Below are 14,511 nucleotides of genomic sequence, written 5' to 3'. Positions count from 1 at the left end.
TTCTAGCTAGTCCCCTGTCCCTATAAATGTAGCTTCCCTGTCCTCAGAGTCAGTCTTGTCTTGTTGCTGTGATCATGAAGATGTTGTCACTGAATGACTACTATTAAGAAACCCACGAAACAACAGTTATAATTAGCAATGTTGTGCAGAAAGTAAAGGTAAAGGGACCCCTGACAGTTAAGTCCAGTCGTGGGCGACTCTGGGGTTGCAGCGCTCATCTCACTTTCCTAGCTAAGGGAGCCAGCGTACAGCTTCTAGGTCATGTGGCCAGCATGACTAAGCCACTTCTGGCGAACCAGAGTAACACATGGAAACACCATTTACCTTCCTGCTGGAGTGGTACCTATTTATCTACTTGCACTTTGACGTGCTTTTGAACTGCTAGGTTGGCAGGAGCAGGGACCGAAAAATGGGAGCTCATCCTATTGCGGGGATTCAAACCGCCGACCTTCTGATCGGCAAGCTCTGTGGTTTAGAAAGTAGATAGAGGTTAATTTTCCCATTCTCTTGATCTTGGGTTTAGCCAATGAAGTTGATTGCTAGCAGATTCAAGAGACATGAAAGTGTTTCTAAGGAATTTGTGCCCTTAAGATTGTTTTGTATGCCCTTTTCTTAAATACATTTTCCAGCTCTCTGAGATTACTGATGAAATATAGCAACCAGAACTGTGCACACTATTCTAATTTCACATTAGGAGCTCCCTCTATCCCACATAGACTTCAACAATATCCTTGATTCATACAACCACTAAACCTATCAATCACACTACGTAACCCAGGCATCCCCAAACTTTGGCCCTCCAGATGTTTTGGACTACAATTCCCATCTTCCCCGACCACTGGTCCTGTTAGCTAGGGTTCATGGGAGTTGTAGGCCAAAACATCTGGAGGGCCGCAGTTTGGGGGTGCCTGATGTAACCCATGGGTAGTCAACCTTTGTATACCTACCGCCCACTAATGTATCTGTCTTGATGGTAAAATTTCCTTACTGCCCACTGGACAGAGGATTCAGCTTGTGCCATAGAACCCCCTACCGCCCACCTAGAATCCTGAAACGCCCACTAGTGGGTGGCCGGGACCTGGCTGACAACCCCTGATGTAACCAGATATTAATTCAGATATTTACCACTAGATAAAGCTTTATTATTTCTGCTTTTTCTTCATGACCATCTTGACATCATTACAGTTAGAGATGAAAAATTGGCTTCCCTGTGCTTTCTTTGAAGAAAAAATATTCTTTCTTCGGGATTTTTGTCTCCTTAAACTCAGCTGTGGTCCTATAGGATTAGCTTCATAACCTAACTACAGGACACAGGGGTAGCAACCCCCAGGGTTCTACAGTGAGCACCATATATTCTGTATGCTTTACCTAAAGACTTCACTGAGAAGGTGCACTGTTACTATGTATTATTTCCCTCCTGCAATTTTCTAAAAAATGTGAGTAATTCTCAGGAGCAAAACACAGATAAGGTTCTCCCTCACTCTTCCCTTGAGCATTATATAGGGATGTTTTCATTTGCTATCAAATTATGCTCAACAAAAAAATTGTGAATAAGAAAATGATTCAATTGTTTTAAAATTTGATTGATAATTCGAATACATCCCGCTTTGGTTGTATTAAGCAGGTGATAAAGTTCAGGGAGGACTATGTTTGGCTTTTGCTTTTTTTTCCTATTGGGGAACTTTATAGAAGTTTTCATTGGATTTTGTGGGGAGGGGTGAAAATGCCCTCAAAATATTGTATTACTTTTCAAGGGATGCTGTAGTAATACCACTCTCCGCCCTTCTTATCCAGTCCATCTAGACACCAACCGGAACTGGGAAAGAAGGGAAATAGTAGTGCCATTCTTTGCAGAAGCACAAATCTAAAAGGTAGAGCTGCCACCACTTCCTTTCTCTGGGCAACGCTATGCCTGGGGGCAAGGAAGAAGATCCTCCGTGTTTATCGGGTTTGCATGGTCCTGAGTCACTTTACTGTGACGCAGGCAGAAATTCAACAGGTGGAACAAGTAGGTGTCCAAAAAATGAGGTACTGGTTTAGCTTCCCCAGGCAAAAGGCATAAAACAGAAGACAAAAGAGTCATTTTCAATATTTATTAAAAGAAAGGACAAGTAAAAGGGTTACACAGTTCTCAGAAGGTTCCAAACAGAAAATAAAAACATTGCAAAATATAGATAGATAGAAACAAAATAAAAATAAAAATTTTCCAGTAGCACCTTAGAGACCAATTAAGTTTGTCATTGGTATGAGCTTTCGTGTGCATGCACACTTCTTCAGATTCTTCTTCTTCTTCTTCTTCTTCTTCTTCTTCTTCTTCTTCTTCTTCTTCTTCTTCTTCTTCTTCTTCTTCTTCTTCTTCTCGTGTGCATGCACACTTCTTCAGATTCTTCTTCTTCTTCTTCTTCTTCTTCTTCTTCTTCTTCTTCTTCTTCTTCTTCTTCTTCTTCTTCTTCTTCTTGTGATGATCTCTGAGTAAACATGGATTGGATTGTAATGTTAATAGAATTATCACAGGGATGGGAAAGGTGGTCATTTATTGTCACTGGTGCAATGCTATGAAATGGTTTTTTCCCTTTTTAAAAAAAAGATTTTTATTGAAGTACGAGAATTTTTACATACATTATATTCTCTCCTTCCAATTTTTAATTTCCTGTACCATTTTCCATTTCCCTTTCCCTCCCCACCCCCTCCCCCACCCATAATCCATTGGAAGGGTTCAAACAGTTGTCCTCAGCCACGGGCACAATGTCTTTAAAAAAAGAAAAGAAAAAGAAATGGTTTTTTTTTCCAACAATGCTTACTGGTCAATTCCTTTTTATGCTGAGAGGACTATTCAGTCATTCATTCATTCATTCATTCATTCATTTTTATGGGAGCCTATTGTTTGTTTTTATGATATTTTATACTCCATTGATTTTGTATACATTGTTGTATACCACTTGGACATATTTTATATGAACGGGTGATTTGCTAATAATGTGATAAATAATAATTGTCAGCTAGGCTGCCCTCAAAAGCCCAGGGTTCTTCCCTCAAAATATGGAACTGAATGCCCCACGAGAACAACACTGTGGTATGATGTAGCATCATATTTTTGTTGTTGTTGTTTAGTCGTTTAGTCGTGTCCGACTCTTCGTGACCCCATGGACCATAGCACGCCAGGCACTCCTGTCTTGCACTGCCTCCCGCAGTTTGGTCAAACTCATGTTCGTAGCTTCGAGAACACTGTCCAACCATCTTGTCCTCTGTCGTCCCCTTCTCCTAGTGCCCTCAATCTTTCCCAACATCAGGGTCTTTTCCAAGGATTCTTCTCTTCTCATGAGGTGGCCAAAGTATTGGAGCCTCAGCTTCACGATCTGTCCTTCCAGGGAGCACTCAGGGCTGATTTCCTTAAGAATGGATAGGTTTGATCTTCTAGCAGTCCATGGGACTCTCAAGAGTCTCCTCCAGCACCATAATTCAAAAGCATCAATTCTTCGGCGATCAGCCTTCTTTATGGTCCAGCTCTCACTTCCATACATCACTACTGGGAAAACCATAGCTTTAACTATACGGACCTTTGTCGGCAAGGTGATGTCTCTGCTTTTTAAGATGCTGTCTAGGTTTGTCATTGCTTTTCTCCCAAGAAGCAGGCGTCTTTTAATTTCGTGACTGCTGTCACCATCTGCAGTGATCAAGGAGCCCAAGAAAGTAAAATCTCTCGCTGCTACCATTTCTTCCTCTTCTATTTGCCAGGAGGTGATGGGACCAGTGGCCATGATCTTGGTTTTTTTGATGTTGAGCTTCAGACCATATTTTGCGCTCTCCTCTTTCACCCTCATTAAAAGGTTCTTTAATTCCTCCTCGCTTTCTGCCATCAAGGTTGTGTCATCTGCATATCTGAGGTTGTTGATATTTCTTCCGGCAATCTTAATTCCTGCTTGGGATTCATCTAGTCCAGCCTTTCACATGATGAATTCTGCATATAAGTTCAATAAGCAGGAAGACAATATACAACCTTGTCGTACTCCTTTCCCAATTTTGAACCAGTCAGTTGTTCCATATCCAGTTCTAACTGTAGCTTCTTGTCCCACATAGAGATTTCTCAGGAGACAGATGAGGTGATCAGGCACTCCCATTTCTTTAAGAACTTGCCATAGTTTGCTGTGGTCGACACAGTCAAAGGCTTTTGCATAGTCAATGAAGCAGAAGTAGACGTTTTTCTGGAACTCTCTAGCTTTCTCCATAATCCAGCACATGTTTGCTATTTGGTCTCTGGTTCCTCTGCCCTTTCGAAATCCAGCTTGCACTTCTGGGAGTTCTCGGTCCACATACTGCCTAAGCCTGCCTTGTAGAATTTTAAGCATAACCTTGCTAGCGTGTGAAATGAGCGCAATTGTGTGGTATTTTTTACAGAGCGGTATTTTTACATTGTGCGGTATTTTTTTATTGTGCGGTATTTTTACAGAGTAACAAAAACACAGGTCCTTGCCCCCAAAAGTGCCTCCAAGTCCCATCTCAGGGAAGTGGCCTAGAAGGATACTATGGTTGATGGTACCGAAAACCACTGAGAGGTGCAACAGAACTAGCAGGTACACACTTCCCTGCATCTATATGACATCAGCCATGGTGACCAAAGCCATCTCTGTCCCATAACCAAACGTGAAACCAGATTGAAATGGATCTAGATAATTTGTTTCCTCCAGAAACCCCTGGTGCTGACACGCATTTAATGCATTTATATACCACTTTTTCCTTCAAAGAGCTGTCTTGTAATTTTTTTCACTTCTATGAAGTTAACTTTTGAGTAACTTTGGTCCAGTATACCTGAAGGAGTGTGTCCACCCCCATCGTTCTGCCCGGACGCTGAGGTCCAGCACCGAGGGCCTTCTGGCGGTTCCCTCGTTGTGAGAAGCCAGGTTTCAGTGGAACGCCCTCCCATCAGATGTCAAAGAGATAAACAGCTACCAGATTTTTAGAAGACATCTGAAGGCAGCCCTGTTAAGGGAGGCTTTTAATGTTTAATAAATTATTGTATTTCATTTTTCTGTTTTTCATTTTTCTGTTGGAAGCCGCCCAGAGTGGCTGGGGAATCCCAGTCAGATGGGTGGGGTATAAATAATACATTACAGTGGTGCCTCGCAAGATGAATTTAATTCATTCTGTGAGTCAATTTGTTTTGCGAAGATTTCGTCTTGCAAATCCCATAGGAATACATACATATATATATATATATATATATATATATATATATATATATATATATATATAAATAATTCCCATAGGAACACATTAATTGAATTTCAATGCATTCCTATGGGAAACCGCGATTCGCTAGACGAATTTTTTCACAAAACAAATTCATCTTGCGAGGCAACCTCTGATCGCAAAACCCATTCGTCTAGCAAAAAATTTGTCTAGCAGAGCATTCGTCTAGAGAGGTACCACTGTATTATTATTATTATTATTATTATTATTATTATTATGCAGGATTAGGAGTAAAGCCTTATTTTAATTTCCAGTTTATGTTCAGGTTATATTTTGCAGATGAAAAGTTCCACTCCTTCAATTGCCACAGGAGCCCAACAAAATGTCTGAAGAGAGATCTCTACCCACCCAGCAGCCTTTCTCCTCTGCTGCCTCTGACCACACTTTCCACCTTAAGTGGGATTCAGTGGTGCCAATTCTAAATTAAACTTACTATTTTATTTTATAAGACCACGAAAAATAAGAGATTATTGTGCAACGAATTTGTGATGAATACTACATATATAATATCAGAGTGCCTAGTTGCGATTCTGTGATAGCTTCCCCATTAATGCTTTATTTAAAGTAACCACTAGATGGAAGCACAAGCTAGAGAATAGTCACAGGAATGTTTGTGTAAGAATGCTTTAAAGGAAAGGAATATGAAAAGTGTATAGGCAGCATCATGGAAGTTGCACGCTGAATCATAATTTGGGAGAAGGAAGGAATACACCCTCTTCCGTTGTTAGATATGATAAATAGTGGTCATTTTCACAATTGTGGTCTAATCTGTACAACACAGGAAGCTATATTTCTCATTTTCTCTTGAAGGTAGTGAGAACCACTACGCTGTACCTAGAAACCTGTTTGAAAAAGAAAAAGTCCAGCACACCAGAGAGTTGTCCTAAAAGCCAACTAGTCCCCCAACACACATACCTATACCACTTGAAACATTAAAACACCTGGACCCTAAATTTGATAAATAGGCTCTCTCCCCGCCCCCCATGGACATACAGTATACTGTGGGAATAATTTTAAAAAAGGATGTAGATCATGATCTTTTAATGAATCTCCATTTAATGTAAATGTTATCCATTTATCCTTTGGTGTCAGTTGCCTGGATTATACCCCGATCCCTTGTTTAGTGCTATGATATCAAACAACTTTCATAAATCATCCTGAAAAAATGGTAACAGTAACATGACTTGTGCTGAGACTGGCCTCTTCATAAATGTATCTGACAGTCACCGTAAGATTCCTCACTCAGCTGAACAATTGTTCGTGGTACTTTTTAGTGCCACCCTTTTGCACTGCAGATGTCCAGAAGGTGGTATTACAGCTACCAACTCAGAAGGCATCAGGTGACGAAAGGAGCAATTGAATTCAACCTAGCATGGCTGCTAACGGATTGTCTGAACAATCTGTTGCTCAAACACAGGTAGAACTGCTTTGCTTTTTCACTGAATATCAAAATATATTAAGTGTCCATCTATACCAGGCATCCCCAAACTTCGGCCCTCCAGATGTTTTGGACTACAATTCCCATCTTTCCTGACCACTGGTCCTGTTAGCTAGGGATCATGGGAGTTGTAGGCCAAAACATCTGGAGGGCCGTTGTTTGGGGATGCCTGATCTATACGTATCATCATAACATGGATTATCTAATATTTTAGATAGACCACTTCCTGATTAAGTTTGGACTCATGACAGCTATCCTCCATGACAAGAGTGGGGGACTGATGAAGATGGTCTGCCCTTTAAGATTTATAGATCCTGATGTATCCCTGAATGCTCTGAGGGACTTTCCAGTGGATAGAGCAGGTGATCCTGTTGAGGCTCCCATCTCACTGTGGAATGGTGAGATGTAGAAGGCTACTAACATCATCACTCCCAAGTGCCCATAATGCCCCCCTGGTACTCTATCAAGTTGCATGTGATAAGACATGGATGTCAACTAGAGCATTGGCTGTGTAGATCTTGCTCGAGGCCAACTGAGCATGGGTTAGAGCACACAATCGCACCAACAATGTGGCAATAAGAGCAGAATAAGTCTTACTTCATAGTCTCTACTGCCTCTTCAAGTACAGGCATACTTCATTTCATTGTGTTTTGATTTACTGAGCTTCAGAGACAATGTGGTTTTGAAGGGTTGCTGCAGCTGCAGAGCTGGAGAATAGGCTGCTGGTGACTGTCTTGCAGCACAGTGACTCCTGCTGCTCCTTACAAGGATGCAGATGTAGCTGCAGACAGCAAACCTCATTGCTGTTTTATTTTAAGAAATTGCCACAGCCACCCCAGCCTTCAGCAACCACCACTCTGATCAGTCAGCAGCCATCAACATTGAGGCAAGACCCTCCATCAGCTAAAAATTTATGACTCACTGAAAGGCTCAGGTGGTGGTTAGTATTTTTAGCAATCAAGTTTTTTTTTAAAAAAAAAATTAAAGTATGTAACTTTTAAAAAAAACAAAAAACAAAATGTTATTTCACACTTAATAGTCTGCAGTATAATGTAAAGGTAACTTATAGATTCTCGGGGGTGGGGGGATGTATAACTTGTTTTATTGCAATATTCACTTTATTGCGCTGACTTGGAACTGAACCTGCAATTTATCAGATGTATGCCTGCAATTGTCCCACAGTGTCACAGTCTGGTTGGCGGGCAGTTGAAGCCCTGGCTGAGGATGTCAGGACCAGAGGCAAGATGGTGGTGTAGAAGCAGGAACAGGGGCAGGGCTGAGGGTTCAGCAGCAGGCAGTTGCAGGGTCAAGGAGCCAGGCGGAGGCGAAGGTCTGGGGGTTGAGGATCAAGGCGTCGGCAAGGTGAAGGTCCAAGGGTCGAGGATCAAGGCGTCGGCAAGGCAAGGGTCCAAGGAGCAAGAAGCCAGATGCAACAAGGCAGGGATAGCGTTGCTGTGGCAAAGAGCTGAAGGGAAATGCTGAGCTTTTATCCCTCCCAGCTCTTGCCACCAGGTGCAGTAAGTTATCAAGTGGCGTCACCTGAGTGGCCACTCCTATCTTCTCCAGCACAAGCTGAGGCAGGCCCCAGTCCTGCAAAGCACTACAGGCCCCAGAGCCTGACTCCTGCCCACACTCCTGACACAGAGCTCTTCTGGCTCATCCAGAATCTGGTCTTACCAAATGTGTTGTGAATAGGACTCTGGAAGCAACAGAGGCCTGCTGTGAAGATAAAGTATTTTACCTCCACAGTGATTTAGACACTACCATTTTGGTTCAGTCCCAGATAAAGTGATCACTGCTACGTCTTCTCCAACTTCATGGGATCAATTTCCATTTATGAGGCCTGATTATGTGGACAGGATGCTTGCAGAGAGATGCATCCAACTACATGCCTTCTTAATTCCTGCTCATCATGGCTGATGAAATTGAGTTGGGGAGGGTGTTTAATAGGTGGGCCAGGTAGCTGCCACCTTAAAGGAAGTATTGGTGCAACTACTACTACTAAAAAGAACACCCATCTCTGGACCCAATTTATTTTAACACCTACCACCTGGTTGCAAACCTTTCCTTTCTGGAGAAGGTGGTTGAGTGGGTTGTGGCATTCCTAGATGAAGCTGATTATCTGGATCCATGGCAGTCTGGGCTCAGGCCTGGGTTGGAGACTGAATCAGCCTTGGGGCCCCTGATGGATGAGCTTTATATAGAGAGGGATAGGGGCAATGAAACCCTGCTCTTTCTGCTCAATCTCACAGTGGCTATCAACTCCATTAACTATGGTATTCTCCTTGACTAAATCTGTGGGATGGGTACTGATGGTTTTGTGGTGCATTGCCTCTATTCCTATATGCAGGGTCATGCCCAGACAGTAACAATGGGCAGGGCCGGCCCTACAGCCAGGCTGGGTGGTGCAGGGCACTGGGCCACCAGGGGGGCGCCACGTAGCTGCGCCCGCCCACCACGCAGCAGCGCCCGTGGCAGCCGTGCTGCGTGCTGTGCCCGTCCGCCGTTCCGTGAAACGGGGCGGGGGCGCCTGAGGGATCCATCGCACCATGGCGCCAGGGTGCCAGATACGCTTAAGACGGCCCTGACAGTGGGACAGTGTTCTTTGACTCTCTGGTGTCTATAACATGGTGTACCACAAGCACTATTTTGTTCCCAGTGATTTTCCCAATGAAGCTGTGGAAGTGACCATTAAGTGTTTTGAAGCAAGGTATCATCAGTAAGTTGATGGTACCCAAGGCTATTTCTCCATTATATCTGAGTCAGTAAAGGCTGTGCAAACCCAGGGCTGGTGCATGAATGCAGTGGTGAAATAAATGAGGGTCAATAAACCAAACTTGAATATGAAAGGATGGAAGCCTTTTGGGTGGGTGGTTCCTATGTCCCAGAGACACGTCAACTGCCTATTCTGACAGTGTGGCACTCCCTCTGAAGGAAAAGATATGCAGTGGGGGGGGGGATGTTCCTTACTCTGTCACTGTCACAAAGGCCTAAGTGTCAAAAGGCATTCAGTGGCCAGGAGTGCTTTGCTCTGGCTGGTATGAAGCTATGACTGTTCCTGGACCACGACAACCTGACTACAGTGGTTCAAGCATTGGCAGCCTCAAGATTTGATTACTGTAACACACTTTATGTGGAACTTCCCTTGTATCTAGCCCAGATGTTTCAACTTTTTCAGAATGCAGCAGCTAGACTACTCACATGAGCAACCGGTTACTCCACTGCTGAGACAGCTGAACTTTTTACCAATTCACTACCAAGCCAGGTTCATCTTGGGCCCAAAGTACCTAAGGGACCATCTAATTCCTTATGGTTCAACTTGATTGCTCAAATCCTCTGATGGGGCAATTCTGATGGATCCCCATGGCCCTGAGGTTCAATTGGCATTCACTACGGTAGGTATAGGCCTCACCCTGTGGGATTTCCTACCAGCAGAGATTTGGCAAGAACCATTGATCCTTTCCTTCCTTGGGATGTCATTAGCAAACTTTTGCTGCTGTTGTTTAGATGGGACTTTGCAACCTGACTTTTCTCTCAATTAACTAGCCAGTATTTGCTGATGGTTTTATTTTATTTTTATGGATCTTTTGTTAACTTTATATGTTGCATTTCAACTTGCTATATTTTATGAATGTCTAGGTTATAGATTCTTAAATAAGAAAGAGGTGGGTTAAAAAACAACAACACAAGGGCATGGATGATGCCTTCCTAAAGCAGATTACCAACAAATTCCTCTATGTCAATTTCATCTCCCAGAAGGTGGACGAAGCAACAAGGGTGTCATCTCTCTTGGACCTGGTCCTCACCAACAGGAAGGAACTGATCAATGAAGTGAAAGTACAGGGAGCCTTGGAAGGAAGTGATTGTGTCCTTTGAAAACCAGTGCCAGATAGACTGCAATAAATGGGAATAAAACATATAATTAAGTCAAATTATATCTTGCATTGAGAGACAGAAACCATGTTCAGCAAAGGCCAGAAACTCTTGTATGGCAGGGGGCATCACCTTGCCAGGGACTTTCTGCTATATGTTGGGGCTCTGGATGTAAGAGATATCTATGTGTGCGTTGAGGAGGGGGCTATTATTACACTTGGCACCATTTCCAGGGGGTCTTGGGGGCCTGGGCACACACAAAATTATCACTGTGGGTGCCTGGCCTCTTTCCATCACTGGTGCCACCATGGCAACTGAGCCAGGGCACCCATGCTCCACCCCACCGCTGCTTTGGAAGCACGGCCACAGCCACAATGGGTCCCATCAGAGGCCCCATGGCAGAGGCAGAGGCCCTTGTGCAGTTTGCTGCCATGGCCCTGGTGTGTGCACACTGTGATGTTACGGTGGCATCATGATGTCATTTTGTACACATGCACCACTGGGCACCCATGCTCTGGGGCCCAAGTTGGTGCGTCCAGTCAATACTGTGGTAGGCTCACTCCTGACACGAAGGAAATGGCAGATCCCTTTACAAGAGTACACATGTAGGTCACATACACAGCATACATTTAAAGCACAGTTTAGGAGTCATGGTTTCCCCCAAAGAATCTGGGTAACGGAAGTTTGTTATGGGTCCCCGAATGATTCCAGGTACCTTTATTAAGCTATAGTTCCCAGGACTCTTTGGAGAAAGCTATGCCTCTTAAAGTGGTATGAGATTCTTTTAAATGTATGGTGTCGCTGTGGGAATGTGTAGCCATTGCAGCCACTTAGAGAATGGGAGACCTGGTGTTGGTGTCAGAATACATCCACACACTGTGCCATACTCATATGCCCTGCTTTGAGCAGGATATCCCAGAATTACAGAAGCCGCCCTGGCTTCTGATTGGATCCTGGGATATCCTGATTTGGCTCCCGAGAGAGTGTGGTCCCCAGAGAGACACATTTTGTTGGAGCGGTGCTCTCAAGCAAATCACCTGGCTCCTGCAAAAGCACAGCCCCTAAAGACACCTGTTTTGAGAGGCCGTGCTCTCATGTAACTTGTACGGGAGCCTGGCCCTGAAAGACAAACGTCCCAATTTTCCTCTACAGGATGTTGGAGGGTGTGCTATGCCAATGCTGGAGGCAGTGGTGGAGGAAGCCTCTTGGGTACCTGGGGCGATGTGCCCAGGGGTGGGGCGAACGCCCATAGGGACAGGCAAAGGCGGAGTTAGTGGCATTGGTGTGTGCCTTAGGGGGTGTTTTGGCGTCAGCGCGTGTCCCAGGGGTGTGTCTTGGTGTTGGCACGCATCCCGGGGGTGCGTCGGCATTGGAGCTCATCCCAAGAGGGTGGGCTGGCAGCAGAGAGCGTCCTGGAGAGGAGCTGCCCACAGCAATGTCATCCCCCATCAGGAATGACACCTGGGGCGAAACAACCCCACCACACCCACCTTGCTCCACCTCTGGTTGGAGGGAATGGCTGACATGGCAACCTTGCGTCTCCTGCAGCCTTCAATCACTCATTGCTCCACCTTTTAATCTTTTAATCAGTTCAGGTGAATTCCTCAGGGTGAAACAGGAAAGGGTGAAGGCCTCTCCAGGTGGGGCTTAAGCAAAGGGTTACCCCTTACCCTTGGCTAGGTAGACTCACCACAGTTTGTTATGAATAGTTAATATCCTGCACCATTGTCCCCTACTATAAATCTATTGTGTTGAAATTAATAGTCACCCAAGGTTGTGTTTTGCCTCCTTATTTCCTGTGTGGTTGCAAATGGACACACATTCCCAAGCACTTCCTTCCTTCCATCCCCTCTACAGAAACTGGGTAGGAAAGGTTGTGGTTGAATGTGTTTAATTTCTCACTTGTTACCAGTGCCGTCTTAAGCATACCTGGCGTCTTGGCGCGACGGATCCCTCCAGTACCCCCCCCCCGCCCTGTTTCCCAGCGCGGCGGGCGGGCGGGTGCCGCACACAGCGCGGCTGCCGCCTGGAGGGCCGGCGCCCTGTGCCATCCAGCCTGGCCATAGGGCCGGCCCTGGACCAGGGGGCGCTGCCTGAAGCCGCTGAAACAGCTAAGAGGCGTGCCTGGGGCGGCCTCCACCGCGCCTCTCAGCGGGCGCAGCGGCGCCCCTGGTGGCCTGGCGCCCTGCTGCCCTGCGCCACCGGACCCGGTCCTAGAGACGGCCCTGCTTGTTACAGGTAGGTAGCTGTGTTAGTCTGGCGTAGTCAAAACAAAGAATAATACCCCTCCCCACCCTCTGACTATACATAAGGGTCTGGTGACTTTTGTTTCAGTGTATCTGAAGAAGTGTGCATGCACACGAAAGCTAAAAACTATGACAAACTTAGTTGGTCTCTAAGGTGCTACTGGAAGGATTTTTTTATTTTATTTTATTTTATTTCTCACTGATCACAATAAAATTTTGCAAAGGTATCTCCAATATTTCTCCAAAATGTGTGTGTATAATGGTGGGCAAGCAGAGCTGGGAGAAGCAGGTTGGAGGAAACGTAATATATGCACGGTGCCTGCCAATTAGGAAGACAGTATATAAGGCAATTTAAAGTTAAGCCAAATGAATTTGGTAGAGTTGTCTCCCTACACATCTTGGTGCTAAATTGGAATGGCTGCACTGAAATTAATAGTGTTGAAGTGTAAATCTATCTTTAGATCATATCCTGAACATAATTCCTAGGCCCTTTCATAAGCAGACCATGACACAGGAGTCTGCTGATGAGAAAGGATTTTTTAAAAAATTACTATAGTTCCCCTTGACAACCTTCTATCATTAACATGTAGCCTGATTAACAAGGTGCTTCATATTTAGTAGTTAGCCGCAGCCCAGGTCATTAAAAAGTTTTACCCAAAGTAATTATAGGAGTGAATGTCTCTCTCAGCCTTCTCCCTCTGGGAGCGAGAGTTCTGTCAGTTTCTCTGAGGGCTTTGAGCAAACACAAAAGCCCTAATTATAACTCTTGAGGCCTTGATGATGAGGGAGGGAAGAAAGCCTTCTGGCACCAAAGTTCAGAGCTGAACTGTGCATGGGAGTCTCCAAGGTACAGCATTGGTTGTGTGACAGGCAGGTGGGAGAGAGAGATACGAGTGAGAGGCAAATGTTATGCCAAATGATTTTTTTAACTGTACAAAACAAAGGCCTTATGTCTAATGCTGTTGTTCACATCAATAAGACAATCAGTTTTATTGTTTATAGCCAATGGCCAGCACAATACAGTATGAGCGCAAATCGCACAGCTACAAAACAAAAGACATTACATGCACTTGACCAGGACAAATCTACAATGTCCAAGATTTACGAACGTTCCTTCTAGTCAGCATCCCTAGGGTTTGGCACTTGCACTGCCCAGAAAGGTTGCCCTTAACTTTCTTGCCACTAGTGCAAATAAAAGGTAAAGGTACCCCTGACCATTAGGTCCAGTCGCGGATGATATAGTGCCACTCTATAGCTGATGCACTTAACAACATCTCTTTTGTTCACAATGTTAATAAGCCAGGAAGAATTTACAGCAAATGTTTAAGGGGCTTAAGAACATTAGGGCACTGCTAGATGTGGCCAAAGTCCCATCTAGTATGGCATCCTGTTCCCACAGTGGCCAACTGGACGCCTGTAGAAAGCCCACAAACAGAACCTTAATGCAACAGTGCTCCACCCACTTGTAATTCCCAGCAACGGGTATTCAGAGGCCTCTGGCAGTGCTTGTAGAATATAGTGGTACCTCGGTTTACAAACACAATTTGTTCCGGAAGTCTGTACTTAACCTGAAGCGTACTTAACCTGAAGCAAACTTTCCCATTGAAAGTAATGGAAAGTGGATTAATCCGTTCCAGACGGGTCCGCGGAGTACTTAAACTGAAAATACTCAAACCGAGGCATACTTAAACCGAGGTATGACTGTAT

The sequence above is a fragment of the Zootoca vivipara genome, chromosome 12 (assembly GCF_965207765.1).
Source record: "Zootoca vivipara chromosome 12, rZooViv2.hap1.1, whole genome shotgun sequence".
Classification (NCBI taxonomy): Eukaryota; Metazoa; Chordata; class Lepidosauria; order Squamata; family Lacertidae; genus Zootoca; species Zootoca vivipara.
The sequence above is the reverse complement of the archived record's forward strand: the minus strand, read 5'-3'. Positions refer to the sequence as shown.